We start from the raw sequence: 17,685 nt of genomic DNA on the forward strand, positions 1-17,685 counted from the left end.
TTGTGTTTTTTATAGGTCAAGGCAGCTCTAAACAACATCTCCAATCTCGTCTCGTTGATAGGACTCGTCTCGTTGATTGGTTAGCTGACTCCTGACTCCAATTAGCTTTTGGAGAAGTCATTAGCCTAGGGGTTCACATACTTTTTCCAACCTACACTGTGAATGTTTAAATGATATATTCCATGTAGGCACGAAAAATACAATAATTTGTGTGTTATTAGTTTAAGCACACTATGTTTATTTATTGTTGTGACTTAGATGAAGATCAGATCAAATTTGATGACCAATTTATGCAGAAATCCAGGTCATTCCAAAGGGTTCACATACTTTTTCTTGCCACTGTATATGCTTCATATTGTTTAACAACACTTAGCATAGCAGAATATAGGGTATGTAACATCCTCATTCATTTACATTCATGCCTTCCTATTAAAGTGCATGAGGGCTAAAATAGCAAATTACGCTGATTAGTTGATTATGGTTTCAGATATGTCAATCATTTTGTCCGAGAGAATGAGTTCCTGTTTTACAGTAGCTTTAATGAACCTCAACCCTTTTAAGGCTGCCACCCTTCCTCTCAATATCTCTACTCTTCCACCAGACACTAGTAGAAGATGGTTGATATCTGTGTGCTCATGACAAAGACAGATATCAATTGGGTGTGCTATCTTCTTCAAATAATCACTGCCTTGCTCTCACCTCAGTTTTGATAGGGAGTGTGTTGGCTTCACACTTGAAAAGGGAGGAACATAAGCTATATTGAAATGGCTCTTGAAATGCCTCTGGTTTATTATCAATCAAAATGTATTTGGCAGCAAGTGGTCATAACTTTGAAACTAATGTTCACGTGCTGTACAGTGTCACAAGAGAGTAAAATGATGTGATCCATGTAGTCTGTCACACACTGTGAACCAATGTGTAAAAGGACTGAACACACACACACAGACATTCAATAAAGTTTGCAAGTGATAGGAAATGAGACAACGGACCCCTATAGTTCCCATTTTTGAGTTACAACGCTTCCAAACATATCGACAGATTGAAACCTTGTTACTTTGACAAACACATTGGGGAGAACTGAAACACGAAGAACATCCCCTTTTTTTCACCTCTCCTCTACGGATCCACCTCTAATCCCCCCATCCCCTGGATTCATAATACAGACTTCAAGAGAATTATTGGAGATATCCAATCTCCATATACCACCTCCACGGTCAAAGGGCCTGGAAACAGTTGAAAATCACCCTGGAGGGAACCACTTATCCACCACATTCCTCCATTGGTGTGTGGGGGGGATTTCAACGTTGCCTAAAAGGTACCCACCATCCAAACACTCCAAACCCTTTATCTCCCATGTGTCGGTGGCGACAAGGAGCTGCCAGATAGCCGGCCTACTCCAGAAGCCCAGAGTGACAAGCTCCATCAGCAGAGTCCTTGTATGGCCATGGATCGGGCTGAGGAGGACGATAAGCAGCAGCCAGCCCAGCTATGCAGCCCATGTTTAGAGAGACTCCTTGGGACCGGGCATCCGCAGAACAATGTCTGTTTCTGTTCAATTCAGAGTGGTTATTGCACGCTGTTCTTCCCGCTAGGCAGTGCGTCTTTTTCACAGCTCCATTGGGACTTACAGAGGTGAGTAAGAGAGGTTCTTGTTTGGCTGGTCAGCATGTTCATCTTTGACGAATTTGAAATGTGTTTGTCACCAATGGAGTTTTTCTTAATCATGGTGAGATGTTTGGATTTGGTTTTTTGACTGTGTGTGAGGTGGGTAGTTGGACTTCCATGAAAGTCCTTCACCTTGGAAAGAATGATGGTGCAGTAGACTAGCAGATGGGGAATCATCATGTGTCCTCAACTCTACGTTTTTGCATGATTTTCTTAATTCCGTTTATAACATGGATCATGGGAGATTCAAATATTACATTAGCAAACCATACCATAATAGAGGTTGTTATTGATTTTCAGCCTTTGAATCCAATTGATGACATAAGCACCTGAACAAAAGTCCTCTACATTCAGTGAGATATTGGACTTTCAGGCAAAGGGGGTCAGATAAATCTTGATTCAGAGCTAATTAACTGATGCAGCTCATGCACTGGATAGGAGTGGTAAAGTTAGAAAAGGAATAATTACACAAACATAAATAAAAAATAAATGCAAGACATTTAAAGAGAGAGTTCTCCCAAATTACAAATGTATATATTTGCTCCATTACCCAGAAAGCAGATTATGGACACTTTGGTTTGGTTGAACTTTTGAATGCCACCAACAGTTAATATTAGCATTTTCGAACCAAAATGTTAGTTAATGTCCCCCAGTTAACATAATTAAAATGGCATGCAGTTAACAGACATACCCTGATGCTACACTATTGTCCTCCCAGTTTTCAATTATCTATCGTAATGTACTGCATGAGAATGGCTGAATATGTCACTGTGCCGCCTATACTCTGGATATGAAATAGACTAGGAGAACATGAATATACAGTTGCTGAAAGTGTACACACCCCTTGCACAGTCTTCACATTTTTGCTGCCTTAAATTTAAATATAAGGTTTCAATTAGATGTTGTTCCTATCGATCTGCACAACCTACTCACAAGGTTCAAAATGAAAGACAAATGTTTGAAAATGTTCTAGATTTTTGTATTTATTATTAAGATGCGTTGACTGCGTATGTCTTCACATCCCTTTTTGGTGGACGAACCTTTGGCAGCCATTACAGCTGTGAATCATTTTGAACAAGGTTCGACCAACCTTGGACAGCTCTTAGGGCAACATACTGGGCATTCGGAAAGTATTCAGACGCCTTTACTTTTTCCGCATTTTGTTACATTAGTCCTGTCTAAAATGGATTAAATACAAAAAAATCTTCAGCAATCTACACACAATACCCCATAATGACAAAGCGAAAAACTGTTTCTTAGATGATTTACTTAAGTATTCAGACCCTTTGCCCTGAGACTTTGAAATTGAGCTCGGGTGCATCCTGTTTCCATTGACCATCCTTGAGATGTTTCTACAACTTCATTGGTGTCCACCCATGGTAAATTCAATTGATTGTACATTATTTGGAAAGGCACACACCTGTCTATATAAGGTCCCACAGTTGTCAGAGCAAAAACCAAGCCATAAGGTCAAAGAAATTGTGTGTAGATGAGGGGAAAAAACTGATTTAATACATTTCAAAATGTGGAAAAAGTCAACGGGTCTGAATACCTTCCGAATGCACTGTATATCAATTGATTTTGTTCAAATTGCTCAAGCTCAATAAATTGGGTGGGAATCATTGATAGACAACAGTACTCAAATCTTATCTCTGATTTTCAAGCAGATTTAAATCAGGACCGAGACTGGACCATTCAGGAACACCTCTTGGAAAGACATTCTGGTGTGTTTTTTGGCATTAAAAGTGTAGCTGAAATTGTGCCGCTGAAAATAAAACTCTGTCGAAGGGTTAGGTTTTCAGAAGACCATGGCGGGTTTTCCTCTAAACTCCCCAGTCCCTGCTCGTGCCAAGCATACGCATAACATAATGCTGCCACCACAATATTTGAAAATACAGAGGATCAACAATATTGCATTGTAATTTTGTTTTAAAAAAAGGATAAATAAAAGTGTTGCAGCCCATGGCCTGTGATTATGATTTTTGAGCAGATTTATCATCATTTGGCTAATTGTCTGCAGTAACATTTTACAGACACCAGCCCCAAAGTAGTTTAGTGGATCATCCCATCAATCAATAAGTGCACACACAAAAATGGGATGGTGTTGAGAAATGCTATGGGACTGATTTCTGATCCCAATCCATACTTGGAATTACAAATGTGTACACTGTACCCTCTGAACATAACTTTCATTCAGTTATGCAGCAAGCTAGCCTTGAAAGCTTGCATTCCTATGATATCAATACCTACTTTAGATATCGTGACTGCTTATCACATCTTTCACTTATGGTTGGGGCAGAGCTAGCATGTTGGAGTGAACGGCCGTGTTTGAGAGAGGCTCTCCCAACTTTTTTGTGAAACAATCTAACTTAACCTACTTTACAGCACTTTTTACAACATTAGTCTCTCTCTAATACAATATTGTAACTTCTTATGTGAACATGCCGAGTAATAGGCAACTAAAGGACAATAAATCCTCATCAGAGGCCCACCAAACAACGAGACAGACATGGCAGAAGGCACAGGTAATAATGTGACACTTTCAGAACTTACCCGGGCTCTGGGAGAACTACGTGTTGCTATGGCTGAGGATCTTAAGGCTACTATTGCTGAACTGGACACCAAAATCGAGAGCACCATTTGAACGGTCGCTTCGCAGGGCCAGAGTATTGTGGACCTTGAGAAAGCTTCTGAACTCAACGCTGGTAGGATCGACGAGTTAGAGAAGCTATGCACGTCCTTGCTGGATAGTGTGCAGATGCTTTCTGTGAAAGTGATCGACCTAGAGGGCCGGTCCAGACGTTATAACCTTCCTAACCTGCGTGAGGCTGAATGAAGAGTAACCTGTTACATGAAAGACATCCCTTCCGTGTCTATGATGATTACGCGCCCGATGTGGCAAAGCATCGCGCCGACTAGAGGGATGTCATGACCAAACTCCCCAGCCTTGCTCTTCCCTGCCAGACTCAGAATTGCCCCTCCTTTCTGGTGAGAAGATTTGTCTCTCCTTGAGTTTTGGACGTAGAGAAATGTATCCGGGAATATACACCAATCCCCGGTACGGGTTAGAGTGCCTTGTCATTGTGTGTTAGGGTCTGCTCTTGGACTCTAATCCATACTGAGCCATAGCAGGTGAAATCTTATTAAACGGTCTCAACAAGGGCTGCCGACTGAAGTTGTATTGTTGCTCCCGGACATGTAAGACGCTGAGCCGGCAAATAGAGGGCGGTCAGAGCTCTCATTACACTTTCATTCTGGCTGGACGACTGACCTGTCGTTGGGGTTTAGTGCGATGCCCGTTTGAGTGGCTTGCCAGGTTTGATCATTGACACTTTCGGATGGATATCCTTATATTCCCACATTTTTGTTTTATTTCTAGGTTACTATTATTATTATCATACCTTTTATCTATTGTTTGCAGGGGACTGGTGGTGATGGCTGGGCAGGGTCAGATGGGGTGGCATCAGACACCTGGATATCATGTTGGTGTTTTGTGTCGTTCTGCTTCGGTCATTGTCGCGGGCCCGTTCTCCCCATTAGGTTCCCACCAGCCTCCTGTGGTGTTTGTGTATATGTGTGTAGCTGTGTGTACATATAATTATTATTTGTACTTCATTTTTTTATCTTTGCATTTTATTATTATTATTGTGTATGTGTACACTACCGTTCAAAAGTTTGGGGTCACTTAGAAATGTCCTTGTTCTTGAAAGAAAAACATTTTTGTTCCATTAACATAACATCAAATTGATCAGAAATACAGTGTAGACATTGTTAATGTTATAAATTACTATTGTAGCTGTAAATGGCTGATATTTAATGGACTATCTACATAGGCGTACAGAGGCCCACTATCAGCAACCATCACTCCTGTGTTCCAATGGCAGGTTGTGTTAGGTAATCCATGATTATCATTTTAAAAGGCTAATTGATCATTAGAAAACCCTTTTGCAAAACGGTTGTTCCTGATTAAAGAAGCAATAAACATGCCCTTCTTTAGACTAGTTGAGTATCTAGAGCATCAGCATTTGTGTTTTTAATTACAGGCTCAAAATTGCCAGAGACAAAGGACTTTCTTCTGAAACTCGTCAGTCTATTCTTGTTCTGAGAAATGAAGTCTATTCCATGCGAGAAATTGACATGAAACTATAGATCTCGTACAACTTTGTGTACTACGCCCTTCACAGAACAGCACAAACTGGTTCTAACCAGAATAGAAAGAGGAGTGGGAGGCCCCGGTATACAACTAGGCAAGATGACAAGTACATTAGAGTGTCTAGTATGAGAAACAGATGCCTCACAAGTCCTCAACTGGCAGCTCCATTAAATAGTACCCGCAAAACACCAGTCTGAACGTCAACAGTGAAGAGGCAATTCTCGGGATGCTGGCCTTCTAAAGAGGGTTGTTATGTGATCGTAATAGGAGCGATCCATTCTATTTCTGTAACTCTACTGAATATCTATGGGCCAAACATGTATGAGCCCACATTTTTTTCAAGAGTCTTTGCCCTGATTCCAGATATCTCCCATACTAACCTGGTCATTGGAGAGGGGGACCTTAATTGTGTGCTAGACCAATATTTGGATAGATCCTCTACCCGAAATACCCCTACCTCCTATTCAAATTGAATTCTTGAATACCTACATAAAAAAATCTAACTTTTTGATATATGGAGGATCGCTAACCCTACGGGTAGGGAACACTCCTTTTACTCTCATGTTCACAATGTTTACACTCAAATTGACTACTTTTTGGTTGATGCGAAATTACTCCCTTACACCTGTAATGTGAGGTATCATGATATTATAATCTCTGACCACAGTCCACTCACCTTCTCCCTGAGATTGGGTGACATCGAATCCAACTAGTTGGTCTGGAGGTTGAATCCTCAGCTCCTCACACCATCTATGGAGAAACATTAAACAAATTACAGTTTCAAAATGTGAATATAATCAGATTCTCTCAGCTAAAATTGCTAAATCTTTTCTCTCTGCCAAGCAAATATATTTTGAGTTTGGTGACAAACCACACAAATTACTTTTTTATTTTATTATTTTACCTTTATTTACATGGGTTTTTTCTCATTGAGAGACCTGGTCCAATAGCAGCAGGGGGAACAACGTTTCAGACAAAACAACTTACATACACTAACACAACATTAAACAAAACTATAAACACACATACAGTTCAACAAAAACATTGTACATTAAAAACACAAACATCTTGACTAAAAACAGCTGGCCTAAAAACAATTACACTCTTCTATGATATAGACATTGATCAAGTGTTTATACTCCACCAACGAAACTAGATCATCACATTTTCAAATGTTCATGACAGAATTCCAGGACCACGGAGCGAAGTAACTAAAACTATTTCTACCATGTCCTATTCTAATTTCTAATTTTTGGTACTGTTAGAAGCAAATCAGAATGGAACTGTAATGTATGTTTATTTACTGACCTGACTAAAAAAGAAGTGAGATAAAATGGCATTTTACCCAATATGGCCTTATAAATCAGTGTATACCAGTGTTTAAGCCTACACAAGGTCAATGACGACCAGCCAACAGCGCTGTAGAGATCACAATGATGTGTTAGACGTGTCTGATTTGTAATGAACCTGAGGGCTGCATGATACACTGAATCAAGTGCTCTCAGGGTAGTGGCTGAGGCCAGCATATATATAACATCACTAAAATCTAAAACCGACAGTAATGTACATCGTACCAGCTCCTTCCTGGCCTCAAAAGAAAAACAAGCCTTATGCCGGTAATAAAATTATATTTTCAGCTTGAGCTTCCTTATCAAGTTCTCTACATACACAGTGAAGCTCAGCTTATCATCAACACACACACCCAAATATTTGTACACGTTAACTTGCTCTATAGTATGTCCAGCCAATGTAGCAATGACATGATTTGTATCATGCTATTGAAAATACCATACATTTTGTTTTACCCGAATTTAGAATCAGCTTTAAAATCATAGAGATTCTATTGTATGATGTTAAAAGCTCTTTGGGCATTTTCAAAAGCTAAAGATAAACTACTACCACTTGAATAAAATACAGTATTATCTGCATAAAAATGAACATCCGCTGTTTTAATAAGATCCCCAATGTTGTTGATATACAAAATGAACAGCAGTGGGCCCAAAATAGAACCTTGAGGAACACCTGAGCACACCTCTATGGACTCAGATTTACAACCATCCGCCATTAAAAATTGTGTACGATTTGATAAGTAATTTGTAAACCAATCTAGAGCATGACCAGTAATTCCACAACATTTTAACCTTTGCACTAACACAGCGTGGTCCACGGTGTCAAAAGCCTTTGACAAATCAATAAAAACAGACACACAATGTAACTTCTTATCAAGAGCACAATGGATGTCATTAAAACCTTCAATGTTGCTGAAACAGTGCTGTGGCCAGACCTAAAACCTGATTGCATTCCATTTAAGATGTTGTTTTCTTGGAAGTAGACCTTTAGCCGCCTACTAACTAAGGACTCCAGTACCTTTGACAGTACAAACAATTTTGATATGGGTCGATAGTTGTCAAGTAGCAAAGGTTCTCCACCTTTCAGGAGAGGCAGTACAAAAGCAGATTTCAATAACAAGCGTGAGGTTAAAAATACATGTTAAGGGGGAGCAAAGATGTCTGCAGCTAGGTGTAGGAAGCAGGGGTCTAGTTCATCAGGGACAGGGGATTTTTTTAAATACATTTCTTTCAGGTCTTTACACACTTCTGAAATAGACAACTTCAAAAAACTGAGAGTGACTGAATGATTCACACTGTTAAATCTGCAACTGGGGAATTACTCTCTTCCCCAAGGACATCAATGACAGATTCTGTCAGATTTACGAGACTCTATATACATCTAAAGGAGATCATAACCCTTAATTATGCAAAAACTTTTTAGAAGACTAATCTCCCTGCCCTGAACCACAAAGATTGCAACTTCCTGAATAAGGAAATATCTCTTGAAGAAATTCAAGAAACAATTACATCTCTAAAGAGTGGCAATACCCTGGGCCCAGATGGATTTCCTGGTGAATTCAGGAAATTCAGCACCATGCTCTCTCCCTACCTGCACAAAATGTTTGTTCGGGCCAATGAGGATGGAGCTCTCCCACCTACTTTGGATCAGGTGTTTATTACAGTTATACATAAAAAGGGTAAAGATCCAGAAGAGGTAGGGTCATACAGACCAACATCTCTCCTTAATACAGACCAAAGGATTTTAGCAAAAACTCTGGCTAACAGGCTTAGCACTTTAGTGGGCAAATTGGTCCATTCAGACCAGACCAGCTTTATCACGAGCAGAAACTCATTCTTCAATCTCAGGCGCCTCTTCAACATTATGTATTCTCAGAGTTTACCCAACTTGAACCTTGCCGTTATATCGCTTGACGCCGAAAAGTTTGAGTAGTCCTATCTATTCAAGGCCCTACAGAAATGTAATATTGGAGAAGAGTTCATAAAATGGATCCAGCTTTTATATAGCAACCCCTGTGCGAGAATACTCACTAACCAATCATTGTCGCCCCGATTTAACCTTTATAGAGGGACAAGGAAAGGTTGCGCGCTATCGCCAATCAGATCTCATTCAGCAATACACGGCTATAATAAAGATACTCTAAATATGATTTCTCTATACGCAGATTACATTCTCCTCTATGAAACAGAACCACAATCTAGTATTCCAGCTATTCTTGATTTGATTAATTTGTTTGGTACCTTCTCGGGATACAGAATAAATTTGAACAAGAGTGAATTAATGCCCATACGGTTGCAAAACACCTCTTGGTTAGAACTTCAGAAAAATTTACCTATCTAGGAATTGTAGTTACCAAACAATACTCCTCACTATTTAAAGAAAATGTCCCCTCTGAAAAACTCAAGGCAAACATACCATTTTGGAGAACTCTCCCAATTTCTTTGCTCGGGAGAATTAATGCCATTAAAATGGTCTTCCTCCTACAACTGCTTTACCTATTCCAGAACATCCCAGTATTCATCGCTAAGTCCTTTCATAAACAACTGGACTCAATTATCCATCCAGGATTATAAAACACAGAAGATAGGTGAAAAACACCTCTGTAAATCCAAGATGGAAGAAGGATTGTCTCTCCCAAATGTTATATTGTACTATTGGGCCGCTAACCTCTGCGCTGTTACGTTTCTGCTGGATGACGCACGTCCGTCATATGTGACGCTTTTCAATCTGTTAGCACACCTCTACAATGTCATTAAGGCAAAATGGGAGGAAGAGCTAGGGACTGACATTTCTGTGGCAGACTGGGAAGATAGCTTGGAGTATATCCACACCTGCTCCATTAACTCAGATATCGTCTCATACAATTCAAGGTATTACACAGATTACACTATTCCAAAATTAAGCTGCATAGGATATTTTCTGATACATCCCCTATGTGTGATGAATGTCATGCTGCGCAGGGTACACTACTCCACTGCTTTGCCCTATGCTCTAACTTGCATGGCTATTGGTGTGGAATTTTTGGGATCTTCTCTGAAGTTTTGGAGACTTCAATTGACCCAGATCCGCTTCTGATCATCCTGGGAGTGTTGTTTTTTATTGTATTTATTTCATCTTTATTTAACTAGGCAAGTCAGTTAAGAGCAAATTCTATTTACAATGATGGCCTACCGGGGAACAGTGGGTTAACTGCCTTGTTCAGGGGCAGAACGACAGATTTGATGGATCTGCCCTCTTTCTGTTTACCTGTCCTTCTTCTGTATGTCTTATTTTGTATTATTTACTTTGTACTTAGAACTCTGGGTATTTTTGTTTCTGTCTGCTCTTTTATGTTTAGATAAGAATTGTATACTTGTCTTTTCTAGAAAATACCTATACACCATTCTTGTGTGTTCAATAAAAAATATTTTAACATCATCTTTCACTTACTATGTGTTGTGCCACGATGCTAAGGACTGGGGGAGTACAAGCAAAGTCTGGCCAAGTGCATGTAAGTCAAAATAACCCTGTAAGCCAAGATAACTGATATTAAAAACACGAATGACTAACTGACTGACTGACATTCAAGTAAAGTGTGTCCAGTCTGTGTGAGCCAAGAGCAAAAACATGACTGACTCAACTGTGAGTTCACCCCAACTCTCCCTCGGATGAAGTTATTTGGGGAGAAAGCTTCCCAGTATAATTAAAACTCCACTGACTCAGAATGGAGTCAGGTTCATCTGCATGCTGTGTCTCTGCCAAGGGACATGCATCTACATTGTTTCAATAGGAAACAAAATCACGCACCGCGCATTCGATGAAACTTTGATGGAACCGCTCTCGCCTCTCCCTCAAGGTGAATTGATTGATTGATTGATTTCAAAGTTAAAGCTTAAAATAATGAAAAGTAGTCACTGTGTAACCTAATGTAGTAGGCATAGAAAGATGCCTGAGATTGCAGTTCCCACTTCTGTTTTCCAGGGGAAACGGAAGTTAGGTTGAAAATACTGTATCCCTGAAAACCGAATGTTAGCGTTTTCTGGTGACTCTGCATAGGCTAGTCACTGTGGTGTGTACTGCATTTGGAGCAGCATAGGCTAATTCATAGAGTGACTATTGCAGCATCCTCTGACATATTATTCATATCTGTTGGCTGCTAAGCTAGCCTTCTACCGGAGGCCTGGAGATAGAGGGAGTAAACAAGGGGAGACAAAAGATGTCAGAGAGCTCAGCGTTGGGTAACTTGACCTGACAATGCAGTGACTCAAGGTTACATGCAGGAGCAGCAAACTCTTTTCTTTAGTGAGTTATAACTGACCTCAGCTTATCTGACATGCTGGTCTCATAGACTAGACATAACATAGTAAACAAAAATCCGGGACACTCAAATTAGTGTCATATATTATGTATGGTAGGGTTACATAACACAGAAGGTTAATTAAGGCAAAACTGAAAAGAGGGGGGTTGGTCAGGGTGGATAGGTAGGTGTATACCGCGAACATCTAGCAACACAAAAGTTAGCAACTTTGCAACTACTTGCTACTTTTTAGCTACTTTGTAACTACTCAGCATGTTAGCTAACCCTTCCCCTAACCCTTAAGCTAACTCTTTGAGATATGCATCTTTCCCTTTCTAGACAATTTGATAAATATCTAGATACATGGGCCTCGATACTGTACAGGAATTATACATTTTAATTTGAAATTATTTGGTGTGATTCAGTTTGATAAGAGGAATAATGCAAATGTCTAGCAACCCAAACGTTGCATGTTCGAATTCCATCATGGACAACTTTAGCATTTTTGCTAATTATGAACTTTGTAACTAAACTCAGCAAAAAAAAAGAAATGTCCCTTTTTCAGGACCCTGTCTTTCAAAGATAATTCGTAAAAATCGAAATAACTTCACAGATCTTCATTGGAAAGGGTTTAAACACTATTTCCCATGCTTGTTCAATGAACCATAAACAACTAATGAACATGCATGCACCAGTGAAATGGTCGTTAAGACACAAACAGCTTACAGACAGTAGGCAATTAAGGTCACACTTTTGAAAACTTAGGACACAGAAGAGGCCTTTCTACTGACTCTGAAAAACACCAAAAGAAAGATGCCCAGGGTCCCTGCTCATCTGCGTGAACATGCCTTAGGAATGCTGCAAAGAGGCATGAGGACTGCAGATGTGGCCAGGGCAATAATTTGCTATGTCCGTAGTGTGAGATGCCTAAGACAGCACAACAGGGAGACATGACGGACAGCTGATTGTCCTCGCAGTGGCAGACTACGTGTAAAAACACCTGCACAGGATCGGTACATCCAAACATCACACCTGCAGGACAGGTACATGGATGGCAAAAACAACTTCCGGAGTTACATCAGGAATACACAACCCCTCCATCAGTGCTCAGACTGTCCGTAATAGGCTGAAAGAGTCTGGACTGGGGCTTGTAGGCTTGTTGTAAGGCAAGTCCTCACCAGACATCACCGGCTACAACATTGCCTATGGACACAAAACCACCGTCGCTGGACCAGACAAGACTGACAAAAAGTGCTCTTCAAAGACGAGTTGCGGTCGGTCATGATCTGGGGCGTTGTGTCAATGCATCATCAGACTGAGCTTGTTCTCATTGCAGGCAATCTCAACACTGTGCGTTACAGGAAAGACATCCTCCTCCCTTATGTGGTACCCTTCCTGCAGGCGCATCCTGACATGACCCTCCAGCATGACAATGCCACCAGCCATACTGCTCGTTCTGTGCGTTATTTCCTGCAAGACAGTAATGTCAGTGTTCTGCCATTGCCAGCGAAGAGCCTGAATCTCAATCCCATTGAGCACGTCTGGGACCTGTTGGATCGGAGGGTGAGGGCTAGTGCCATTCTCCCCAGAAATGTCCGGGAACTTGCAGGTGCCTTGGTGGAAGAGTTGGGTAACATCTCACAGAAAGAACTGAACAATCTGGTGCAGTCCATGAGGAGGAGATGCACTGCAGTACATAATGCAGCTGGTGGCCACACCAGATACTGACTGTTACTTTGATTTTGACCCCCCTTTGTTCAGGGACACATTATTCAATTTCTGTCAGTCACATGTCTGTGGAACTTGTTCAGATTATGTCTCAGTTGTTGAATGTTGTTATGTTCATACAAATACTTATACGTTAAGTTTGCTGAAAATAAACAGTTGACAGTGAGAAGACGTTTATTTTTTTGCCTAGTTTATACATACCAATTTTTAGCTACATTGCAACTACTTAGAATGTTAGCTAACCCTTCCCCAAACCCCTTTAACTTAACTCCTAGGGTGTGAATCTTTCCCTTTCAAGACGATTCGATACATGGGCTCCGATTTGATACAGAAACGCTAAATTTTTGTTTGAAACTATTCAGTGAGATTTCGTTTGATTAGAGGAACTAATCAATGCGATTCGGTTCGATGTGATACGAACCGATGCACTAATATTTGTTGCATAAACACATTCATTTTCCACTCTTAATTCAAATCTGCTGTTCATATGCTGGGCCTCTGAGCTGAAGTGTGTGTGGTGTGTGGTGTGTGGTGTGTGGTGTGTGGTGTGTGGTGTGTGGTGTGTGGTGTGTGGTGTGTGTGTGTGTGTGTGTGTGTGTGTGTGTGTGTGTGTGTGTGTATAGGCACTTAAGCTGAGCCATAAGGGAAACTAGGCATCTACTACTCCATTATCAGTAATGGGGAGGGGGGCAATGCTAGCTTTTGATCTGAAATCACCGTCACCCACTAATTAATTTCTCATTTTTGCAGATTCAAAGTCTTAAGAGCTAGTATTGTATCAATATTTTTCTAAAACAATTAGCAATTAAATACTTAATGAATACATAGCAGAACTTTAGATTTCACCCCCCCATCTCATAATTTAATGATTTAGACCGTTTGGAAGTTTTGAAGGACTAGGAGCATCTCTTCTCCTCCTGCTTCGACCATGCAGTGATTGCAGCAAAAGTGATTGCTGTCTTTGTTATGAAATTAGCAAATTTCCCCTGTATATCTAAAAAATAATCACATATACTGATTGTTTCAAGCAAAATGACCAAAACTGTTGCTGATGGTGAACAACGGACAATGGAAATAAAATCTAATGTAAGCCCCGATCAGCATATAGCCTACCTATAGCGAGATGAGAGTTGTAGCTTAGGCTGGTAAAACCCCATTTCCACAGTGCATTTGATAAAAATAACCTACCAAATTATATTGGTTGTCACTCAACTAATAAAGCCTAATAATGGGCAAGCCATTTTACAAACATTTGAATGCTGAAGTTTACACGCATATGTGCCAGATCAGAAATAGGCCTACCTCTAGTTGGTCAGCACATGAAGCTGCGCACAGCACTCAGTTTGAATATAGTAGGTTACTGATATTGCCTGGGGTTGTTCAGCATGCAAAAGGACTTGTAGATCAAATCAAATCAAATTTATTTATATAGCCCTTCGTACATCAGCTGATATCTCAAAGTGCTGTACAGAAACCCAGCCTAAAACCCCAAACATCAAGCAATGCAGGTGTAGAAGCATGGTGGCTAGGAAAAACTCCCTAGAAAGGCCAAAACCTAGGAAGAAACCTAGAGAGGAACCAGGCTATGTGGGGTGGCCAGTCCTCTTCTGGCTGTGCCGGGTGGAGATTATAACAGAACATGGCCAAGATGTTCAAATGTTCATAAATGACCAGCATGGTCGAATAATAGTAAGAAAGAACAGTTGAAACTGGAGCAGCAGCACGGTCAGGTGGACTGGGGACAGCAAGGAGTCATCATGTCAGGTAGTCCTGGGGCATGGTCCTAGGGCTCAGGTCAGTTGAAACTGGAGCAGCAGCACGGCCAGGTGGACTGGGGACAGCAAGGAGTCATCATGTCAGGTAGTCCTGGGGCATGGTCCTAGGGCTCAGGTCCTCCGAGAGAGAGAGAAAGAAAGAGAGAAGGAGAGAATTAGAGAACGCACACTTAGATTCACACAGGACACCGGATAGGACAGGAGGTACTCCAGATATAACAAACTGACCCTAGCCCCCCCGACACAAACTACTGCAGCATAAATACTGGAGGCTGAGACAGGAGGGGTCAGGAGACACTGTGGCCCCATCCGAGGACACCCCCGGACAGGGCCAAACAGGAAGGATATAACCCCACCCACTTTGCCAAAGCACAGCCCCCACACCACTAGAGGGATATCTTCAACCACCAACTTACCATCCTGAGACAAGGCTGAGTATAGCCCACAAAGACCTGCCACGGCACAACCCAAGGGGGGCAACCCAGACAGGATGACCACATCAGTGAATCAACCCACTCAGGTGACGCACCCCCTCCAGGGACGGCATGAGAGAGGCCCAGTAAGCCAGTGACTCAGCCCCTGTAATAGGGTTATGGGCAGAGATTCCCAGTGGAAAGAGGGGAACCGGCCAGGCAGAGACAGCAAGGGCGGTTCGTTGCTCCAGAGCCTTTCCGTTCACCTTCCCACTCCTGGGCCAGACTACACTCAATCATATGACCCACTGAAGAGATGAGTCTTCAGTAAAGACTTAAAGGTTGAGACCGAGTTTGCGTCTCTGACATGGGTAGGCAGACCGTTCCATAAAAATGGAGCTCTATAGATCAATGACTGTCAACATAATTACATGCTTAGTTCGACACTGAAGGAAAGGACGCATATTTTTGGGAGGTTGAAAGAAAGTAATTTGAGGAACAACAAAGTTCACCAGTGATTTGTACTGTTTGAATTGATTTTCTGATCAATGCATGCTACATTTAGATCGGTTTGGGGTCATGCAAACCAATGCACTCATATCTTAAATATTTTATGCTTATTGGTTAATCATTACATCCCTACTAACTCCTAACCGTAACCTTAACGTTAACCTTAACCCCTAGAATAGCTAATGTTAGTGTTAGTCACCTAGCTAACGTTAGCCACAACAAATTGGAAATTGTAACGTATCGTACCTATTGCAAATTCTTAACATACGGTATGAATTGCAATTTGTTCCTTATCATACAAAATAGATGATGGACATCCACAAATTAATACATACCATACCAAATGTAACATATCACATTGTATTTTCGTTTACTATGTTACGTCTACCTCTGAGTCCAGGTTGCATCTGAGCTTCTCTGTAAACACTCAATGAAATACATAGCTTGAGATCAGACTCCTGTCATGTCCAAATGGGTAAATGGGTAAAAAACATTAGGCCTAAATCCTGTCAATCATAACAATATTGAAGTTTGATTTAAATATTTTTTGTATAAAGGATTAAAAAAAATATGTATATAGCATTATGGCTAAACAAAATGGAGCATATCTAGGTTTGCATTAGGCGTAGGTTGCATTAACCTCGAACCCCCCTGTATATTAATATTGTCCCAATAATTTAGTTTCCACAAGTAAATGCTTCTAAAATACATGACATGAAGAAACGATACTGATTTGTTCAAACATGATTCATGTTCAAGTTTTGGTTAGATAGAATGAAACTATTCCTAAAATAAGCTGTTAGAATAAATGTATTATTTTTTCTCAAGAAAGCAAATCAAATAATATATGGAAATGAATTCCTTCGTTGCTTTGCATCAGCGTCAAAAAAAAACATCATTGCATCACTTGAGAGATTAGAGCATGGACATTAAAACCAGGATGAGAAATGAGAGAGGGTGGGACAGAGCAAGAGAGTGAGTGAAAGAGCAAGAGAGTGAGTGAAAGAGAGCAGTCCCGAGGAAGCGTGCGCTGAGAGCCCATGATCGTCTCTAATCGGCTATCTATACTGTGGCAGAGCATTTGTATTTTTTTGGTACAAACGGTTTACCTATACAACAACTCAACTCAAGATTTATTGACGATGTCACAACTTACGTCATTGTTTTATCAAGGGTTGGAAATTGAGGATTTCTCAAGGATTTCTGTTTCCTTTTTCAGCCTCAAATAATTTCTCAGTAGTTTATAAATTCCGTTCCCCATTACGTGGATTAAAACGGTAGGCTAGCAGTTTGGGCAACTACTGTCACTTGAAATGTTACGCATTTTTGTAGGCTACTTTATCGGCTAATTGACTTTAAATCCTACCTGTAAAGAACATGTGCATGGATGTAAATTGCAGACTAGATTGCTGATACTGTATCTTTGTGATTTCATGTTGCAAATGAGAATCATGTAATTAGGACAAATGTGGTCTAGCCTTTCAAAAAATAGCCTATGTAAAGAAAGATAAGACTATGAAAGACATCTTTCTATCGCCAGCTCTAGCCTTCTGGGGGCCCTAAGCAAGATTTGGTTTGGGGGGGCCGCTTTGGGCAAACACTTTAGTGACTCCTCTCTTGATGGTTGAGAGAATTTGTTTTTTAAAGTTAATTTCCTGCAATTCACATTTTGTCATGGGGGTGTATTGAAAATGTTGCACTTTTAAAGCAGTTCTCTGCAATTCTACACATTTTGTAATGAATTTGCAATGTTAATATGATATCTGAGGGAGAATGACTGACAAAATCAATATGGAGGTCAGGTCCCCTGGACAT

At 40.6% G+C, this 17,685-nt stretch overlaps 1 protein-coding gene across 3 annotated transcripts in view; it reads left to right on the forward strand.

Moving 5' to 3' along the window:
* Positions 1 to 1,486: 1,486 nt before the first annotated feature.
* Positions 1,487 to 17,685, forward strand: part of ncx (cardiac sodium-calcium exchanger) — a 52,151-nt gene continuing 35,952 nt past the window's right edge. For 2 of the 3 annotated variants that reach the window (XM_021556141.2, XM_036939698.1), the window contains exon 1: positions 1,487 to 1,632. The gene's annotated coding sequence lies outside the window, so the exon portion shown is untranslated. 3 annotated transcript variants of the gene reach the window in all.

The sequence above is a fragment of the Oncorhynchus mykiss genome, chromosome 13, assembly GCF_013265735.2.
Source record: "Oncorhynchus mykiss isolate Arlee chromosome 13, USDA_OmykA_1.1, whole genome shotgun sequence".
Taxonomy (NCBI): Eukaryota; Metazoa; Chordata; class Actinopteri; order Salmoniformes; family Salmonidae; genus Oncorhynchus; species Oncorhynchus mykiss.